This window comes from Lotus japonicus, chromosome 2 (assembly GCF_012489685.1).
Source record: "Lotus japonicus ecotype B-129 chromosome 2, LjGifu_v1.2".
NCBI lineage: Eukaryota > Viridiplantae > Streptophyta > Magnoliopsida > Fabales > Fabaceae > Lotus > Lotus japonicus.
In genome coordinates, this window is record NC_080042.1 from 56,759,466 (window position 1) to 56,767,606 (window position 8,141).

The window sequence follows — 8,141 nt, forward strand, 5'->3', positions numbered from 1 at the left end:
CAAATAATATGAAACTAATGAATTGAAAATCTTACCAAAATGTCTAGATATATAAAAATAGGGAAAATGCTTCCCAATATGGTCTTAAATGTATTTGCAAGGGACACAAATATTGACACTATAGATCTATTAAGCATTCTTCAAACTCCAACTTCTTTTTCTTCTAATATTTATCTCAAGAGTGCTGGAAACATGAATTTCCATAGCATAATAACCCCAGCAAATCTTCCTATCTTCCAATGTGATAGTTGTTTTTCATATGGAAACCATATATATTCCCTTGGAAGAAGCCGACATCATATCACTAGATAAGTTTGTTGGTGTAATTGTGCTCGAGGTGCTCTTGTTTCTAGCCCTCTGGACATAGTGTTAGGGGGAGATAGAAGTAAAATTTGTTGCAATAAGAAGATTGTTTAATAGCTCTAAAGCCATAAAGGATATTCAAAAGTCATTTATGAAGCATTTCGTGATCTCATGTATGAGGTTTTTTGGGAAGTAGGACATTTGTTATGGTTTTTTTTTTTACCTTGCAAATGCATTTGAGATAATTTTGAGAAGTCGTTTCCCTATTATTATACATTTAAACCATTTTGGTAAGATTTTTCATTCATCAATTTCACTTATGTGATACAATTAGGTTGTGTTTGGATGAGGTAATTTTTGGGGGGAATGTAATTTTAGAGGGTATTTAAAATGCTTTGCTATGAAATATCTTGTTTGGATATATTTTTGTAAGATACTAAATTCAAGGGAATTTAACTAGGTATTTTAACTTACTAGATTCAAGGGAATTGAAATGACCCCAACATAGAAGGAATTTCAAATTCCTCATCTCTCTCTAAAATAAGTCCAAAACTCAAATATCAACTTAAAACACCAAAATTGGTCGAAAAATGTAAAATCGACACAAAAGTCGACTTGAACCTTAAAATCAACCAAAACACCTAAAATCAGCCTTGAACACTAAAATCGGCCGAAACACCTAAAATCGGGACTAAACCCTAAAAATCGCAGGAAAACCCTAAATTCGACCTTCAAGCCGAAAGTCGGCAGAAAAACCTAAAATCAGCTGAAAACTCTAATATCGGCCGAAACCCCTAAAATAGGCACTAAACCCTAAAAATCACCCGAAAACCCAAAAGTCGGCCGAAAAAACCTAAAATCAACCGAAAACCCTAAAATCAACCGTGAAACTTAAAATCAGCCATAAACCCTACACGAACCCTAAAATCGACCGAGTTTATGGCTGATTTTAAGTTTCACGGCTGATTTTAGGGTTTTCGGCTGATTTTAGGTTTTTCGACCGAGTTTCGGGTTTGAGGCCAATTTTAGGGTTTTCATCAATTTTAGGGTTTTTAGTCGATTTTAGTTTTTTCGGTTGACTCTCAGGTTTAAGGTTGATATTAGGGTCTCGACCGATTTTATGTTGTTCGGCCGACTTTCGGGTTTAAGGTCGATTTTAGGGTTTTCGGCTGATTATTAGGGTTAATGCTGATTTTAGGTTTTTTCGGCTGATTTTTGTGGTTTATGGCCGATTTTAGGGTTTTCGGCTGACTTTTAGGTTTAAAGTCACTTTTAGGGTTTTCGGCCGATTTTTATGGTTTATGGCCGATTTTAGGTTTATTAATTAAGATTAAAAAATTATCATTATTATTATTATATTAAGATAAAAAATATAAAATGAAGGAAATGTAATTATATACCCAAACAAAGAGTTTTACAATAGAGGGAATTTCGTCTCTTTATCCAAACACTGGAATTTGAAAATCAAGGGAATTTAATTGAATCAATTGAATTCCCTAGAATTAAAATCCCTTAAATTTTTACAATCCGTCATCCAAACGCAACCTTAGGGTTAATGGGGCTCTAATTATTTATATATATAGATCATAGGGTTTGGTCCCCAAGGCTAATCTCACAAGTCACTCATCTCCTCCATTCCCATCAGTAGAAAGAGAACCCATTGAGGAAGAGATTAGTCTATAGAAGATCATAACCCACAACCAGTAGTTCATCACATATCTAATGGAATAAGGTATGTTTGCTGATTCCAATTCATTCCCTAATACTCTTGGTAACCACCAACATATTTTTTCTTTTGGTAATGCTTGTTTAAGAAACACACAAAAAGTTGTGACTTTTGCCACAAAGGGCTCATTTTAGGCAACATGTTTTTTTTCAAAATACTAAATAAATGTTTGGTGTATAATACTAGGGAACAACTATTACATGATAATTACAGTTTTTTTCCACCCAATAGGTTATATTTTCTCATCATGTTACCATATAGTACGAGAAACTGTTATTAAAGGAAATAGGTAACGTCAGAACATGAAACTATCAAAACCTGTTGCGTAAAGTTTAGAAAATATTTTTCGCGTCAATAATTTTAAACGCTTGCGAATAGAAAATTATGTTGTGGTATTATCATTAGTCATAATTTCAATTTTTAATCATTCTCTACATTTAATGTTAATTTTTTTAAACGAAGATACTAATGGCCTAGGCGATCGGTAACTTCTTGCTTTTACTGACGACCTAAGTCAGCGATAATTTATTGATGTCCTTGTTGAAATGAAATTAGTGATAACGACTGTTGATAAGTTGCATCTTGCGGACGATACTCTAAAAAAATAGTCAACAATAGTTATTGGCGAGGCTGTTACGGAAGGTGTGAAGGTCGTCGGTACTTCCCCAAAAAGTTATATTTACCAAGGGTTTTTGGCATTCATCAATGATTTTGGTTATCGGTAAAAGCGCTTTTAGTTAACTCAAGTGGTAAGAGTTAGGGGGCATAAGGGTTGAGTGAGATGAAGGGTGAAGGGTCCAGGATTCGAACACTGAGGAGAGATTAATTTACTAACATTTTTTATAAGTAATTTACTAATATTACTAACAACTAACTAACATTTGCCTATAATAATAAAAAATTATCCTAGGGTAGGGGTCTGCCTTAATTTATTTGTCGTACGTGTAATGCCTTAATTTGCATGTTCATATTCAAATTTTTCTTCTCCTTATTAGATTATTTTAATTCGACTAGAGCTAGCAAGGAAAGGGGAAATGAGGTGTTGGAAGTTTAATATAGAGGGAAGAAAAAACAAGGGAAGTTAGATTCATCACTTTCCACGAGGTCCACCAATTAATTGTATCATCTTCTCCAGCAGAATCAGACATATTATTAAACGTGCATCCTGTATATACAATACAAAGAAATCAGAGAGACCATTAGACAGAAAATTTAGTCATGGGGTTCCCCTTGTTGTCAATGTTTTTGGCAGGGGAAGCAATATAGTGTGATTCAGATCTCTGTTTGGTTTTCCCAGTACAGAAAGAATCAAACAGTACTTCTTAATGTACCATAGCCAGCTAATTTTATCTTCTAATAAAATGATATACAAACTTTTAATTTGCATGTTTCTTGGGTCTACCACTTTCTGTAGCACCTTCACCTTGCATGTGTGTTTCTTTTCTTTAATGTAAACCTAACGAACGATTATGGCCAAAAAGTTGGTCTTTGTTGGATTTGATTTTTCAGAACTGATCGAGGGTGGTTCTTCTGATTTGTATAATTGATTCGGCAATTGTTTATAACCTCGATCCACAACAAATTCGTGATTCAGGATTTAACTAGGAACCTTGTCTCTTTCGTTTTCTTTTTATTAACCTTAATTATTTATAAAGGTGTCCATAAGCGATCTAATCTAATAAAAATCGAAAAATTTGTCCAAATTGAAAAAACCAAATCCAATCAAACTAAAACCAAACAAACTGAAAACCACAAAAACTGAATTTTTTTATTAGATTAGATCGTATTTTGGATTTAATTTTCAAAACCGAATTAATCTAATCTCCAAAACTTACATTTGCGAATATATATAATTCTTTTTTGAAAAGAACTATGTTTATATGTATATTGTAGTATTTACATCTATATTAATGTTTATTGTATGACATGTATATATGTATAAAAATATATTTGAATAAATAGAATTTTAAATAAATATGTATTAAAGTGAACAAAATATAATCTTAATTTTTAAAATTATTGTTCATGTATTATATAATTTTAAGATTTAAATATTTCACAACTTTAAAAGATAAAAATGTCAAATTAAATCAAAATCCATTTCAATTCAAGCTGCTATTGATTGGATCAGATAGGTTAAAATTTGAATTTAGGTAAATTCTTTGGATGATGAATTAATAAAGATAGGATTGGATTCAATGACTTTTCACTTCAAATTCGAAAAAATCCAATCCTCAAATATCCTGCTTATTTATAATTTGCAATACAATATATGCATATAGGTACTGTATATTAAAGCAGGGTCAACCCAACACCAAATGAGGCCTAAAGCGAATTTTAAAGTGAAGTTTTTTTTATCTTAGAAAAATAATAATTTTTTAAAATTGAGGGTCTTTTTTCTTATTAATTTTAGTTTTGGGGGCCTTTTATACTTAGTAATTTTTTTTAAGGTCTAAAGCCCTTGCTTGGGTGGCTTTGCCGGCCCTGAATTAAAGGCAGAGAACATGGTGGTGTGTGGCAGAGAATAGGTTTAGGGCGAAATAAGTACTGGTAATTAAAGGTATTCCGACACTAAATTCAGTTTAAGATCAAGTTGGCTTTACTATTATTTTATGTACTTAGTCGTCCTAGCCAGTCAACTTAACAGACATTAGTTGTGTAGTCATTTGGAACGGCCTTGACTTTTTTATAAATATATATATCTATATATAGGGGCATATCAAGTGAGAGAAATAATTTATAGTGAGAGATGAGAGCACTTAATAATCATTAGATACACATAAAACCTTCTACTTAGTACGTACGAGGCTACGAACAAATGGTTAGGCTTGAGATCCTACTCAATTACGCGTTCACGACCATCAAGTTAATAACTTGTCCCGCTAGAACCAGACATTGGTACCATTAAAGTGGATGAAGATTATCCGTCCTTAAATGGCATCACTAATGAAGGTTATCTGTTTTTTATCAGTTAACTAACACCAACTTTTCTGGAGGGTGGCTATTGATCGCCTTTATATACTACATTTAGTTGGGCCAATATCAGTAGTTACTATGGTCATTTATATTGTTAACTTAAAACTCAAGTTGTATATGGGTTCAAGCAAGCATCCCTTGCTTGGTGAAATAAATCTTTGACTTACCAAAAAACCAATGAGATCACATGCACCGTATTAAGTGAAAAGAGTTAGGATAGAATGAAGGGAAAGGGTTAGGGTTCAAGCCCTGGTGAATGAATTAATTTTTCTTTGGTATATTGGAAGATAAATTGCGTTCTTCAGGAATTAATCCCTGGCCTATAAAATAAAAAGGAATTAATCTCTAGACTTCCCTCACCCAACCTATATGTCCTGAAACTCTTACCACTTGAGTCACTTGAGCTATTATTTAGGGACGCTGAAAGAATTAATTTACTAACATTACTAACAACTATTATTTGCCTATAAAAAAATAAAAAATTAAGCATATAAAGTTTCTATATTTGTTAAGAAAGCAAACATTTATAACAAAAGGCGAGAGAGCAAGATTCTCAAAAAGTGAGAACAAGCAAAATAAAATAAAATGAATAAACCACAAAAAAGCGGGAAAAAAATAAGAGTCAAAATAAACAACGTAAAGGGGGAGAAAAAAAACCAGGTCAAAACACCAAACACAAAAGCTAGTTTTAGGAGTACATGTCATAGTTTTATATTTTTTATTACATAGTATGGTCTTATTAGTTAAATAAGAAACTAGACACCATTTAGGAATAAATTATCTCAATCCCATTAAAGTAATGAAGCGGAGCTTAAGAGAAAATAACTTCAGAGGTCAGAATTCTTTGAATGAGTTAAAGAAATACCACAAATTTTAGATTGATGCATACCTGAAACAAATCTTAAGTACGCACTGGAGAGTCTTGGAGAAAATATTTGGAGGGCCAAATTTTGACAATACAAAAAAATTGCAAGTTTTTCTTTTTACATTTTAAATTAATTTATCAGATTTAATGTGGTATATGAAAGCTATGTCGGAACAACAATCTTTTAACTTGTACAACTTTCGTTTAAGCAATTTGTTGGCACCCAAAAGTGCGCAATGGCTTAAAAATAGTTGAAATGTCTTACTTGCCACCAGCGTGACAAACGAGCCGCTAGAGATTTTAGGTGAAGGAAGCGGGTTGCCGATCAAGTGGGAAAGAAATCAGCTAAAGGCTTGAACTTGGACAAGATTGGAGAAAGGTCACCGGCCTCAAGCCCACAACGAAGATATTTTGCAAATGTTCTAGAAGGCCTACACATGTAGAAAATCATTTGAAGGTTCATCCCATGAAAGTAGGGGAAGTGGTTAAAGCTCAAAGAACCAGCTTAGTAAGAAGCGCGGCTTAACCAAAGCTTCTAGGTTGATCGGACGAAGTAACTTCCAACACCCCCATTAAATGTAATATGTCGGGAAACGCGGGTAGTGGCGGGAGTTATTAACCGCTGTTGGTTATCCGAATTTGCCTTCATAAATAGAGGAATGGTAATTTGTACAAAATACAACTCATCAATCAATCAAACTACAAATTTTCCACATTTATCTTTTTCTTTACATTTCAATGCCTTTACTTTTCACTTTTTAAACTTCATTTCCAGTTTTTCAGCCATTTACCTTTTCAACACTTTATTTATTTAGCTTTATGTCATTAACCTTTAGCCGATTTAAGTCTATCTTTATCCATTTTCGTCTTACCTTAGTTAGTAGACATCATTTCGATACAAACTCTTTAGTAACAATCATAAAAGTTTTTTGGAGTGTCTTAGAAACTGCATTAAGGAATAAATTCTCTTCCTCAAGTAGATTGCTTGATTAAGGAATCGTTACATTGAGGTTGTCTTGTAAGCCAACAATACCAACAAGTTCCAACATAATATAATTAGTAGGTAACTGAGTATTGTAACCGTTTAGTAAAAGGTTCCATCTCTAAACATTGTAAACATAATATAATTAGTAGGTAATTGAGTTTCGTAACCATTTAGTAAAAGGTTTCATCTCTGGACGATGCATGAAAAAAGGTTTGTTAGGAGTGAGAAGCTTCTCCATTTCATTGCATTGGGAGCGACTCATATGATTTTCGAGTCTTAAGTCATCATACTTACACGAGACAATAACATATTTCATAGCAAATTCTTATATCATTAAAAATAGCCTAGCGCGGCTTACACCAAAATATTCGCCGTTAGTGTTCATTATACCGTACAAGCAAACCACCATGCATTGTTTCTGCTACGGCTTGTTTAGCGTGTAATTTCTGTGTGAGTGTTTTGTGCTGTGTGCGTGTATGGTGCTGCGGTTATTGTCTCTGCTAACATGGCCCTTGTTTAGTTTGTCTTCTGAGAAAATTGATTTATAATGAATATTGTCCATCCACTACACAAGGAGGACATTATACATACAGCTACTACAGAGGAATATTTTGGGACTGCTATTTTGATTCTTTTCTTATTCAAAGGAAGCTCACCTACGATTATTTTGGGTCAAGACGGCAATTTTTAATTTAATTGAGGAGGCCAATTGCCAATTGGTTGTGTGGAACAAATTAAAATATCAAAAAATATATTATCTGTCATAATTATTTAGGAAATGGTAATTTGTACATATATACTTTTTTGGACATACAACATATACACACTAAATGTATATTTTTTTGACATACAACATATGCACGCATTGTTTAAGTGTTGCGACGGTTAAAATCGACACTATTGTGTGATTGTATGTCAACCAAAAGTGTATGTACTAGGGGTTTCCATCGGTTGGTCATGGTTGGTTTCGGATCAAAAACTTCGGTTTTGTCGGGTGAAAAATCACAAACCACCAGACCCCCCAGCGTCCGTTCAGTGGCGGCAAGTAATTCAGGTTTGTTTAATCGGGCCACGGTTTGACCAGGTGGATTCATGCGGGTTAATACATAAGAAATTTCACAAAAAAATGAAGATGATTAGACCAAGCAAGAACTCCAGAAAATCTTAACAAAATAGTAAATTTTACCCAAATCTTAAAATTATTTACAAATAATGAAAGAAAACAAGAAGGAAGAAACCTAATGCAGCATTAAATTTAGTTCATTCTTCAATACCAAAAAAGAGAG